At 38.8% G+C, this 13,825-nt stretch overlaps 1 protein-coding gene across 1 annotated transcript in view; it reads left to right on the forward strand.

Annotated features, from left to right (window-relative positions):
• The window catches only part of NAALADL2 (N-acetylated alpha-linked acidic dipeptidase like 2), a 416,276-nt gene that overhangs the window by 87,709 nt on the left and 314,742 nt on the right, over positions 1 to 13,825 (forward strand). The window contains exon 3 of the mRNA XM_053986839.1: positions 4,202 to 4,280. The gene's annotated coding sequence lies outside the window, so the exon portion shown is untranslated. The remainder of the gene's footprint in view (positions 1 to 4,201; positions 4,281 to 13,825) is intronic.

The following is a 13,825-nucleotide window of genomic DNA, read 5'->3' on the forward strand; positions in this document are numbered from 1 at the left end:
TTCAGGGACCTGGGTTTGGGAGTTTACCTCTCCGAAGACCTGAGAACAGAAGCCTGTAACTGCTGACTCAGTCCCTTGTCGCTGGTGTCCCCGAGTACTGCAGAGCCTGACCGTGTATCCAGACCTGTTGCAGGCTGCAGCAACTCCAAGGTTACACACAGTGGTTTCTTTCACATGTGTGGATACCTTGATCTCTTCTCTACAGTGGCAGGTTTGAAAGACCACTCTAACCCCTCTTTCTCCTTGTCAGCCTTTCAAGGGAAACTCTTTTGGTTTCCCCACATTACTTGTGAGATGCCTCAGGTTTCTGTGTCAATACTGCACAGTAGGACAGTGGGTGTAAATAAGATGGTGAGAATAGGAGCAGTTTCTGTAGTGTGTCCTTAAGAATCAGCAGACCTACTGATACCTCAAGTACCATTAATTCTTGATTGGGGCATGCTGAGCTTGTCAGAAGAGCCATCTGCCACCTCATTCTGTGTGTATTTATTTATTTATTAGTAAAGTGAAGCCCAGCACCTCACATGGAAGAACTGTAAGGGGAATGATGCTTTTTATTCAGCTTCCTGCAGAAGATATTACAAAAAAAGGATGGTTTAACTTCTCTTGTTGACTATTTCTCCTGATACTCTGCATCATGTTGTATTCCCCTTTATGTTGTGTTCACCGACTGCTTTCTGACTAATATGTCTTGATATTTGCTACTCAAAGTGACATACAAAGAAGCTGTCATCACCAGCTGTGCAGAAGACATCTGAGAAAACCAACACTAAGTGCTAGGAAGGAAATGAAAATGTCTTTTCTGCCCTGCTAAATTTGACTTTTGGTACTGTTTTTTTTGCGATCTTTCTCGCTTGGCTCAACATGCTTGGCTACTCTGAAAGAGAAACACTTTGCTGGCTGCCTCTTGCATGATCTCCAGGTGCAGGGGCCAATGCCCAGTTTCCTGCAATGCAGAAATAAGTCAGCTGATTACATTTCTGATGCCTTTTTGAAACCTGTAATCTTCAGGCTCTCTTCAGATTTAAGGCATATCAGGATAGGTTACTTCTGTGTCTGAATGGTTTAGATTGGAAAATAAATGTTCAGCCCCAGTCATGAATAATTTACTGTTCTCTTAAGAGGGGAGAATAGGAAGTAAGCTATTACCATAAAAAAATTTTACTGCAATTTTCCTCTGCATAAGCTTAAATTCTGTGTAGAGAGGTTGTCAATTAGTGTGCAGATTTTTTTAATTGGCTATAATAAAAAGCTAATTGGTGTTTTGCTTAAAGAGTGAATTAAGAAAGTGTTGCTATAGAAACTTTACATGTGTATAGTGCTGCTCTACATAACAGTAGATATAATAGTCTAATGACCTTTCTGAGCCAGCTGTAAAGTCAAAGAAAATATGTTAAATTCAGGCTGGCTGCAGAGATCATTAAGGGGTTTGTGACTTCACCCATTTCATTGCCAGAAAGTGTCTCTGGCATTGTCCCATGGAATGTTTCTCTTGACTCATGTCAAACCATATAACAAATGCTGCTCTCAAAAGACCTGGAACTTCTGTAAAATCCAAGTGCTCCAATTGTGAATGTGTAAACTGATCTGTAATCTGTCAAGCATAAAATGTACTACTGGGAAAAATTCATTTTCATAATCTGAGAAAATGTGATGATGGATCAAAAGTGGCAACATCTAATCCAAGAGCTGTTGTATCCTTGTATCCCTCCTTCCTCTCCCTGCCCTCTCTACCCACTGAATTCTGAGCCTCATGTGAAACACAGGAATTACAATTTCAAGTGAAATGGGATTTCTGCTCTAATTTGCAATATTCTCTCCTAGCAAGAAATACTTTCCTTCTCAAATATAAACTTTGTTGAGGAGAGAACAATTTGTTCAGGATTTGTGTACAGGAATTTTTTTCCTCAGGCTTCCCTACTGAAATTACTTCAGAGTCGTTATCTGTACCTTTGCTAGCTGCATAAAAGTTATATATAGGTGGCATGGATGAACATAGTCATTACTGCCAAGGAAGCTGGTCACTAATGAAATAAATGGCTCTGGCTGGTAAAACTGAAGCATGACCTTTTACTTTCAGTTCCCTGAATCTTGTTGTGTTACTATGTCAACAAATTGTTTTGCTCCTTTTTAACTGTATATCTAGAAGGTGTAGGGGTGTGAGAGCCTGGAGTTATTAGTCGTGGTGACAGAAAAAACTTAAAATGTTCTGCATGTCCAAATGTGAGAGACAGGACAAAACTATAATCTGTTGATGCTTTGTGGAATCGTTCACTGTGGCGTTTTTTCCCACTGATTTTCAACTAAATAAACAAAACAACCCCCATGCTGTGTCTGCTAAATTTGCCCCTGCACTTGTTCTTCAAACTGGTAAAACACAACCGTGTTTGAGTGATTAGTCTATGATTTGACTTTTTTTCCCCCCTCACTTCTTTTCCTCTCCAGTAGATGCCTTAAAAAAAAAAAAAAAATCACTCTTCTAAGTGGGTGAATTTAGGAGAATCTCTCAGAATTCAATGGAATTATACAGACAGCTTCTTTCTGTACCTCTGGGTCAGGACTGAGTAGTGTCATAACTTAGCAGCTATTCTTCCCTTGATACACATATGTAAGCCCTATTAGTGTTAATGCCTTTTTGAAATGCTTCCCTCATATATTCAATATCTACTATTGTGTCCAAACTCTGAAGTCTTATGAGTTGCATGGCATGTGACTGTCTCTAGAGCTTAATAGAAAGTTGGATTTAATCTCATAGTTCATCTTTTGAGCAGTAAAACTGTAAGAAAGATAAAATGTTGTAACGTGAAGCTTTTATCTGAGACCTGCGAGCAAATACTTTTTTTTTTTTTTTTTCTGGTCCAGGGAAAAGACTGGGGTTTTTTGTTGTTTTTTTCAGCTTCCTTTTGTCTTGTCCAGTCAGACCATGAATGTAAGATACACTTACAGGAGCTGTATAGTCTAGAGGTGTTGTTTTGCAGAAGAGTAGTACAATATTGTATTGTTAAGGAAATGTGATATTTGGAACATGGTAAATCCATCCTTCAGTTAAAAATTTTGCTGCTTTGCTGCAGTACATTTTCAACTGCCTTTGTGAAGAGGGGACTGGGTTTTTGAGAGGCAAAACATGAATTTTCTTTAGGACTGGTATTTTTCTCTTGCTTTTACTTGGCTGTACAAAGCTTTGAGCATCCAAATCCAACATTACTATTCTTGCTTTAACTGTAAAATCAGTAAAATTTATATTAAAGCCAAGTGTCTGAGAGATGCAACTCCTGCTAGTTCAGTGTGTTATTTGTTTATTTGGATTAGTGCTGGTTGTGGTGCTATGAAATGGAGTAATGGAGGAGCTGGGTGGGTTCTGCATTCTGGACATTGAAAAGAAATCACAGAATCAATGAGCTTGGAAAAGACCTCTGAGGTCCAACACCACTGAGTGAACCAGACCATGGCACGGAGTGCCACAGTTTTTCCTTCAACAGTCACAGTGCATTTATCTTTTATTTTTTTTAAATTACTTATTTACTGATATGGTTGTGTTTACAGAAAGTTATGGCAAAAGTTGGTTGCTCTTGGTCCTTTTCCCTCTTTGTTTTATAATTTATGGAGTGCAGCAATGGAAGCTTGCTTATTAGTGGAGCAATCTGTGGACTCTTTATAATAAGCCTTGACTACGACTGAACTTCAGTGATATGCACAGAGACTGTTTAAATATGTACTGAACTACCTTGTTTTGCTTAAGGAAGGAACACATTGACAACTGAATTTCATTAAAGAAGGAGGGAGATTTATATGGATGATAATGAGGCTCCTACTGGGAAATAGGTGAAATATTGAAATGATCATAGTATCAGTGTTGTTTATTTGTTGTAATAAGAACACTTCCTGTTTATTGATGGATAACAAAGGCAGTTGTTATAGTTGTCATAGTATAGCAGAAGTGCCACCACAAATTCCCTGCTGAAGAGTTAGACCTTGCTTTAGATACAAGGACACTGATTTTAACATTTTAGGCAGAGATTTTGTTTCTCTAAGTAAGAAAAATATTTCCTAAGTACCATTATGCTTTGAAATATGTTCTACTTTGCTGTAGTGTCAGGAAAATGCATCTTCTATTTATATTTACAATTTGCATCATTGCAAATGATCGGTTTTCTGTTTCAATGAGTGGTATTATAAAATGTAATGTATCCCTCTTTTGCAGAGAATTAGTGTAGAGGCCAGATTGAAAATATGCCTTCATGACAAAGTCTCTACAAAGCTGCTCCCATCTTGGCTTTAAGGTAAATGAAAAAAACCTCTTCTAACTTTTCTTCTCATCATGGTTGTTTTTCAGCTTGGAAGAAGTGTGAGGATATCATGTACTCGGAATAAAAATAGTATTTTAAGGAGTTAAGTTGCAAAACTTAAAATTTAGTCAAAATAAAGTGTAAGCATAAGCCAGTAATTTGAGTATGGCTTCAGTAATTAAGAGAAATGACAGACAGTGGCATGAATGCTTATGTGTCTTACATACTGCCTTGGTAACTGTCTGGTTTTGTCTGAAAATTGAATATGCATATGAAGGAGAGATCATTCTAATTGAATGGAAAATATGAAATTAAAAAGGCAACAAAGTATAAATAATTGAAAATCAGGTTGCAGCTCTGAGCTTCTGTATGTCGGGAGCTCAGTTGCAAACAAAATGGGTAGAATGGTAATTCACATTCTTCTTGCTCTTAATTTTCCTTTCATGGTACCATACTCCTGGTATAGGGAGCAAGGCAGTGAAAATGATGAAGGGGTAATTAAATATCTGTAGGAAAGTAAGAGCCAAACCAGAGACTAATTTTCAGCACTCTACAGCTTTCATTATATATGTATATGCTTTGATTTCTCATGTATATGGAAAATGTATCCTCTAACTGCATATTTTTAGCCTTTCTCCTCCAGAATTGTTTAACTTGCTGTGGCAAGCTTGTTTTGTTTGTGAAATCATTGCAGAAAAGAGTTATTTAAAAAACTTTATGAACAGTTAGCTACCTGTGAGTTCAGCTAATTATTCTTAATCTCAACTAAGTGTCCTTTATCATGATTTGAATGTTTAGTATATCTTGTTCATTCACTGAAATTACTCAGAATGGGTAATTTTCAGTCTTTGGAACTTTTTGATTCTACATGCCCTGCTGTAGATGTCTGTGGATGAGGGCACCAGTGAGGTGCCCAAAAAACCTTATTTTCAAGCAAAACTTGCCCCAAATTTAACCAATGCACGTAGGCATCACAGAAACCATGTGCCACTTCATATCCCAGTATTGGAGTTGCGATACTGGCACAAGCCATAGATCCACGTCCCGGGAGCACAATAAACTGGAAATATTTTGTGTCAGAATTTGTTCAGTTGTGTATTTGGTTTAAAGGCCCAGGATTTGCCCTTAAATTTCACGTACTTCTAGAACCAAATCAGGTTCAGTATTTGTTGGTTATTTGATGGCAGCAAAAGGTGATGCAAGAGTGGACTTCAGCTGAAAGAGCTGTGTCCTCCTCTGTCCTCAGCATGGCCCTGCCACTTGCCCTGTGCCACTGGCGACACTTGGGCTGCCGTGTGAGGAGCTGAGTGAGGGCTGCTCTGGCTGAAGCCAACCTGGGCTGGGAGGAGAGGAATCTTCACTTTCATTTTCACTGCCCAGCTCTGTTTGGGCTGCAGGCCTGCCCTGTTGGGGCCTGCCAGTGGCATTGATCCTGGGGCTTGAGAATGACAGCGAGACAAGTGCTCCAGAGGTGGGGTGTGTTTGCACTGGTACTAAGGACTGGACTGATACTAAGGACTGCATCAGTACCTCCAGTGGCTGAAGTACTGCTTTGTTTCCCTGGAATAAGTTAAAGATAACACAGTTCTGCTTCTGAGATCAATTGTTTTTTATTTATCTTGACATGGTTTAGGACAGCACTTCCTCATGGTGAATGCCATTCTTCTGGGTTTAAAAAAAACTGTCATCTGTTGCTTTATGTTATTACAAATTCAAAGGGCACTTTAGTACTGTCAGTATGAGATCATCATTGTCTAATAATATTAGCTGTCCATTAATGTCAACTTTTAACAGAACCCTCTTCCTAAGGCAGCCATACCTTCCAATCATCCCTTACCTTTCACTACAAAGCAATTATCTGAGTTGTGTGAATTGGCTAAAACCTATCAGCTATTAAAACTCAGAATGTTGCTTCTGCTTGGAAAGAAAGTCATGTTGTTTAACTTCCCCCTCCCCTTCATCCATCTCCAAGAGTGGGAGCCTGTGTGAGGGAGAAAAGAAAGGGAGCCTGATGGTGCTTAATGGCTGATGAATAAAGCCAAGGATACAGGAATGGTTGCCTGGCAACCTGGGAGGATGGGCTGAGGTCCCTTGTCACTGCATAGGAGTTGACACTGGCTCATCTCTGGAGCTCATGAAGACAGATTTATGAGGGTTTGCAGACTTTATCCTCTATATGTATTGTGACTGGGTTAGATTTGTATCTTATGTGTTTTGTCTCAGTGTATTTCAATACTTCTAAAAGAAACACAAGAGGAATAGAAGCAAATCAAATGTTGTACTTAAAGGAAGAAAACGTGTGCTTCCTGTCCCATGCAGTTATTGTGCTTTCAAGATGAGAGCCGTGTCTAGGAAGAGATTTGACTAAAATTGAGAGCTCTTAGACCTAATTCCATGTAAAGTCCTGTTTTCTTCGTCTGACAGCCTCTGAAAATTATCATTAGTGCTAAAAGATAATGAGCTGGAGTTTGTGTTCTTATTGCAGCCCTGAGAAGAAGCCTTTTTTGTGGTTAAACACAGCTCTGAAGTGATACATCTGCTTTGTTTCCCTTCTTACACAGAAATAATGTCAGGCTGAGAACACACTGAGGACTCTGACAGACTTGACCTTGTACAAGTTGTTCTTAAACAACTCAAATGGATTTTGAACACAGGTGTCAGCACGAGGGGTGGATCTCTTTTTGTGCTGCAGCAGGGTTGTAGGTAGGTGATGTTTCCTTAGGGATGTGGTGTTAATTTGGTGTTCCCTAGAAGACTTTTGGGAAAGTACATTGACACTACCCCATGAATGTTGTTGTCATCAAGTGAGTAACTATCCAGTAACTATTTTTCTTTTATATGGAGAAAATTATGAAGGAAGAAGGTACAACTGGCTTACAGAGGCTGCAGTGTATTTTGAACATTTCAAGAGACAGTAGTTTTCTTTGTTCCTTTGTTTCTCAGAAACAACTTTGGTGCCTAATGATGAGGTCAAAGCTGTAGGAGACAGATTGGATTCTTTGATTTGGACAAAAGATCTCACCTGGCAATTTTGTGCCTATTTCTTACACCAGGTAAAAGTGAGGTTAAAGTGTGTGTATATCTATAGTTGTATCATCTTGGGAATTCTTAAACAAAAGAATCAAATACTTCTCCCTTACTGATAAGAGCAATTGTCATTAGCCAAATACTTGCTTCCCCTTTTTCTTGTTGAGTTCAAGCTTTTTGTTGGTAGTTATTCTTACAGCTGAAACTGTAGAGCATTTTGGCATCGTGTGAAACCTGACCAGCTGTCAAAAAAACACTGTTTGCATGGAAATATATGGATGGAATTTGCAAAGAAATCCATTACATTTACTGCAGGCTTTGCAATTATCAGACTTGGAATACTAGTCTGATTTTTATCAATGTTTTCATCTAACATTTTTTTTCTGCACAATCCATTCTCCCTCTCTGTCCCCAAGCAAACACACAGAGACCAGACAGCAGCAGCCAGCTGTGTGGAACTGCTTCCTTGCAACTGGAGATCCTCAGAAAATCAGGTGAAAGGTTTGAAAAGTTTCAGTTTGGATGGCCAAAGCCTTGAGGCCATTGTCATTAACAAAATGATCTTTCTCCTTCCTTCTCTTGCAGGCTGCAGCTCTGACTTACTATTTATCTTTTTAATGGTTTATACTTGTATTACAAGCCCTGAGTTTGCTACAGGGTATTGAGAAATGTTTCGTAGTTCATGATGATTCATGGGAAAGTTTGGATAAACTGCTCTGGACTGGTAACTTGTATTCTTTAGGGCAACCTTGGTCTGGGGCAAGAATGCTCTTTCTCATCATCTGCACGTGTAATTGTCTGTGGATAGAATTGTATTAACCCAAATTTAACCACTAGCATCGAGGGAGCTGCAACTGCACTGGTGTTACAGAAACTGTGGACCCAAAGCCTTGAAGCTGTGCTTTAATCTGCTGTATCAATGAAGGAAAAAATTAAAATTTTAAGATGAATCTGTGTTCATGTCAAAGGTGTCCAAATTGCTGTCTGCTTACTCCCCTACAGCAGATTCTAAGATAGCAAAATACCTTAAAAATACTTATAATTGAACCAAGAGAATAAGTAAGCTTTTTTTTTTTTTTAAACTGTGGGCAGTTTGTATTACTCTCTGTCTGTACAATGCATTTCTGTTGAAAAAAGCATGATCAACTTCTGTAATGTTACCAGAAATGTTCTTTTATTTGCAATTCAAATGGAATAATTTTAAACTTTAAATCACTGTTGTCCAGCTTTATGGAATGTGAGTGGAGCATATTAAGTGCTTTCAGCATTCTGTTGAAATGCCTGCTTGCTGTCGTAGGAAATTTCAGTATTACCGATCTATTAAATCATGGGTTACATTGAAATGTTGGTTAAGGAAACTTACACTATGATGCTTTAAATCAGCCAGTTTTTACACTTTCAACTTACTTTTGCAAGGATTTTAATCTTCTTTTACTGACCCATATTGTAGCAATTTCTCTTGGGTTGCTTTATTTCTTATGGAACTGAAACACAGAAACTCATGGAAAGTTCAACCCAGAGCAGACAAGAATTAAAATTTACTTTTTTTTGTGTACACCATGACCACTGTATGAAAGTGATTCTGATTTATTTTCTTAATTATGGACACAAAATTAACTTTTCATCCTTCATTTTGGATTCTGTGCTGTTTTGTGTTACATACTATCCTGTCAATCTGGGATATGGAGACAGTTTATTGGTTAAAGCAGATGATACAACAGGAAAAAAAGGGTCATGGCTGATGCATTTTAGATCTAATTTCCTATGTTTCTTCTGTATTTTAAAAATCCATGTGAAAATATAGGAAGCAATGCAATAACTGCATACAAGTAAGTACCAAGCCAACAGCTGTGTTTTCTAAGAGTACAGCACTGCAACTGGAATTGGGAAAAATAAAACTTTATTGTAGATTTGGGGAGAAATGGAAAACAGTGCTAATCTAAAAATAATTTGTCTTTTTTTTTTCCCTCAGTTGGGGAGAATAAGATTTTGCTGCCTTTACTCTCTCTGGGAAAATAGAGCTCCTTCTGTTTTTTAGCAGTACTGCAAAGCTGATTCAGAGATGCAAACAATAATGAAGAGTGTTATTCCACACTAGAAAGGCTTTGTATGGGGAGTTACTTATGGTAAATAATTGATCTAACAGCTAGTTTGGAAAAAATGAGGAATTTATTCAGTCTGGAGCACAACTCAGATGCAGAGATTGTGCTGGGCCAGAACCTTGGCCTCACTTTGTGTAGTCCCAGTGCCTGCCCATCTGATCTTGCAGCCTGGTTGTTAAAAACTAATGAAATGTGCTTTGCTGCAGACTAACGAGCTGTGCTGCATCTGCAGGGGGCTGTAAGCAGGTGTGATGTGCGAGGCTGTCACTGGAGAGGAGGAGATGGGGGCGAGGCTGTGCTGAGCTGAACGTGTGCCCTGCACGGAGCAGCTGGGTCAGGGAGCCTGTGCTCACCTTACAGCCTGCCAGCAGCAAGGAAAGCTTCTTTTTCCCCTGTGGGTGCCCCTGTGGGGGCTGATAAACATTTTTTAGGTAGCAGGAAACAGAGAAGGAGCAGGAAATACTGGAGACCTTCCTACTGTGGTGATGCCATGATGATTTTTTGCCTTTTCTTTTATATATACCTCTTATGTATTCTTAGTACCCTTAGCATGCATACTTGCAATTCCTTAAATCTGGTATTTTAGCACAGTCCTGGTATTCTGTTAGGCCAGAAGACCAAACATCCCAAAGACCTCACAGCTGGAGGCCAGGAAACCCTACGCTATCTCAAAAAAACCAAAGTGTAAAACACATCCTGTAAACGAAGATTAAACCCATCTAGGGGGGAGTACTTTAGGATAGAGGGATGTCATACTATTCATTCAAGCCTCTCATTAGGGCATCTTTGTTAGATAAGCTAATTTGCAAGATGTATAAAATTGTATCCATGATCTACCATGTGTGTGCATTTTGGCATGTTCCACCTTGGCAAAGTGTTGCACCATAAAAATCCTTATTAAATACCCAAGTAAAAACCCTTTATCACGTAACCATGTCTGGCTCTTAATTTTAGAATCAAAGCAAAGGAATCAGTGGGACTAGTGGAGGGAATGGCTTACCAGAGCTTCAGGAGACAACCAACCACACCTGGCACAAGAGGGCAGCAAGTCTGCTGGCTAGAAAAGTCAAAAATGGGTGTGGGAATATCAGCTCAGAGGCTTTTCTGGACAGTTTGCACCCTCATTTGTCTATAGGTGGGACCAAAAGTATTTGTCAGAGACCCTGTTTAGCCTGGTGGATGATGTGTCAGAACAGAGTTTGGTTGCTTTGCTCCATTCTGGAGGGATTCAGGCTCTTGATGGGATGTGTGGATTGCAGGAGCTGCCTGTCCTGCTGTACGGGGCAGTCCCACACTGTGAGATCCTTTGTACCATATTGTTGTTTCTCTGTAGGATATACATAGATATTTATCTTTATATCTATGTGTGTGTGTGTGTTCTATAGCTCTCCTGTTGTTGCAATATTTAGTGATTGAAGATTCACTCAGAAGATTCTTCCTGGCTCTTCTGTATTTGCTGGGGTAGAAGATATTTCAGCATTCGAGTCTTCGTTGGCTTGAAAATCCATCTCCATATTAAATCACTGTATTTCATATAGTAAATTTGTTATAAAAGCTTACATATGTGCCTGGAATGCAAGCTGACCTACTTAAACTACAGCCCTTCCCAGCTGTGCTAGATGGATCTAGAGATGTGTGTTCATCTTGCCAAAATCTAAACTCTCTTTTGAAGAGGTGCTTTTTCTAAAAGAGTAGATAAGAATAAAATGGTGATTTTTTTTTTCTATTTAGAGCTGATCAGCTTTGATTTCCTGTATTAGATTTCTAGACTTTCTGTTTCCTAATGTGATCTTAGAATAATAGTAAGATTTACTTCTTAGTTGTGCAAGATGGAGTTAGTATTCGCATTTATAACATAAGCGCTCTTGCTGACAAACTTTCTTCATTCCCTCACTCTTCCATTCTCTTTTTCTTAAGCTGCTTGTATTTGTCATGCAATTTTTCCTTTGCTTTCAATTATAACTGCAAGATTCATCAAAAGTAGGGGTGCTAGGTGTTTTCCTAAATAATCAAATGGCTCAAAGGGCAGGGAAATTTCTATTACATTTTGTATACTCTGCATTACTATCATTTATAGCCTCAGATTAAAAAGTACCATCTTCTGTGCACCAGACCTTTATAGGAGTTTAATGAATATAGGAATTTGAATACAGAAAAGACCAAATTAGAAGGAAACAGGAGAAACTAATCCTTCTTTTCTCTACCTTCTGCAAACCAACTTCATAATAATGTGTCTGCAGCTTTGGCTTCTGTGCACTCATCCTTCAGCTGCTGAAGTCTGAAGTTGCTGAAGCTTGAGTTGTTATTTATTTTCTACAGAACTATATTTTCATTAACTAGGAAGTATAAAACATTAAAAGTGAATCAAGAGGCCATTGCTGATTTTGATTGCTAACTTTTTTTTCTTGAGGTTTGGTTGCTAATGCTCTGGGAGTGAAAACTGAGGAGCAGGAACTGATTAGAAAATGGAATTTAAAGGAACTTCAAAAATTGCATTTTGACAAAGCACCTGTTTTCTATGGAGGGAAAAATACTCCTGTGAGGAAAGTGGTCTTGTTTCAGCCTTCCAAATCAGGATTTTTAGAGTGAAAGAGAGATGTTGAGTTTTCTTATGGTCATGAAGGTAAAACAGGTCACATTCTGTTACATTTGTCAATCATGTCAGGATTGTTAAGTCTCAGAGAGACAGAACAATTACCCATAATTCAGGTATTGTGAAAATAATATATGCATTGTTAACAAAATATCAAAAAATAACGAATCCTTCTTTTTCCTGCATACTAATAAATTCCCTTGGCATGTGATTTTCTCACTCAGCAAGGGATTAGGGAGAGCTTGAACAACATGTCAGTCATTTTCCTGGATATACTTTTGAAAAAGGAGACTGCTCCTCTGTTCAACCATCCCCCAGCAAAGTGGCCAAAGGGGAAAAAGACCTAAATCTTAATTCTGTTCAGTCCACATCAGTGAGTTGCAGGTCAGAGTGGTCTTTTGGAGCCTTTTCTGGTCCCTTTAGTAATTACCTGTTATTAATGCTTAGAAATAAATGGGAACAAATATATTTTGTTTCTCACTAAGTTCCAAAGAGGTGATGTTTGCATTTGTGTTAAGTTTTATACCACAGCATCCTTGTAATGGGTGAAAAAGTGGTGGCACAATTAGGGTTGGAAATAAAACTTGGACAAGACAAGGAATGATGGAGTCAGTCTTTCCTGGGCTTTGCTCAGTGCTGTTTGTGCAAGGTCTCTGCTGCTGGCACTCACTCTTTTTTTTAGTGCACCATTTGCATAGACATTGAAAACCTTTTTTCACTGTGGATTTTGAGACTGGTTATCCTTTCCTTTGTATTTAGTCCATTTAAATTGTGGAAGAAAGTATTTTTCCCTCATCTCCTGTTGTAATTGAGGTTGTAGCCTAAACAACTGCTTGTAATTTAGAGGGAAACCAAATAATTCTGTTCCTTTTGCTGTACCATTTTTCATCAGATAAAATAGCCATGTTGCTCTTAAAAACAAACAACTGACCAGCACTAACAAGAAAACCCGAGCACCAACAATATACAACATCAGAATCTGTGCCCCTCTGGTTTAGTGAGGCGGACAGGATTGGCACTGTCCCTTTGCTCCCAGCACTCCTGCCATTGTTGAAGGTGAAATATTTGTCATTATTATCTTGTCAAAACTGTCAGCCCATGATGCCAGACAGGTGGTCAGTGCAAGAAACTTTATTGGCTGCTTTTTTCCTGTGATACACTTTAAAACACGTGGTTATGAAGGAGCAAATGTTCCCAGAGCCTGGATCAGAGTCATCTTAGCAATTGTGTAAAAGAACTCTGTGTAGTCACAGTTTTTATGTTTCAGTTCTGGATATTATTTTTATTATCTCTGCAATTTCATATGTAATAATTCTCTCATCATTCATGTTTTGGAAACATTGGGACGATATTCTTTGTAAAAACCAAACCAAACCCCAAAAGGTGTATTTCTGTTCCCTTTGTAGAGTACCTAGTGTAACAAAGCATGCTACCAATAGTGACAGCAGCAGTGTTAGCTGTTGGTGATATTGCTTTGTTTGCATTGATTCTATAAAATATCAATATTCTTGAGTAAAAGTGAGAGTCCTGAAAGCCTTTGGGCCAGCACATGGAGGAAACCTCGGCTTTTCTGAAGGCTTTCAGTTGTGAGTGCCTCTAGCTTTGCAGACCTACTCTAGGAAACTTGTGACAAAATTCATATCCTCTGCCAATTCTCAGCAGTATTGGTGGGGTGTGCTCTGTTTCCAGTGACATGGAATTTAGGCTTACAGTCACCCATGGTGTCAGCAGGGTGATGCAGTGATCTGCTTGCCATGCCTTCATGCACAGCATAACTGAATTTTCTCTTTTTTAACCCTGATCACTACAATCATCAA

This window comes from Vidua macroura, chromosome 10, assembly GCF_024509145.1.
Source record: "Vidua macroura isolate BioBank_ID:100142 chromosome 10, ASM2450914v1, whole genome shotgun sequence".
NCBI lineage: Eukaryota > Metazoa > Chordata > Aves > Passeriformes > Viduidae > Vidua > Vidua macroura.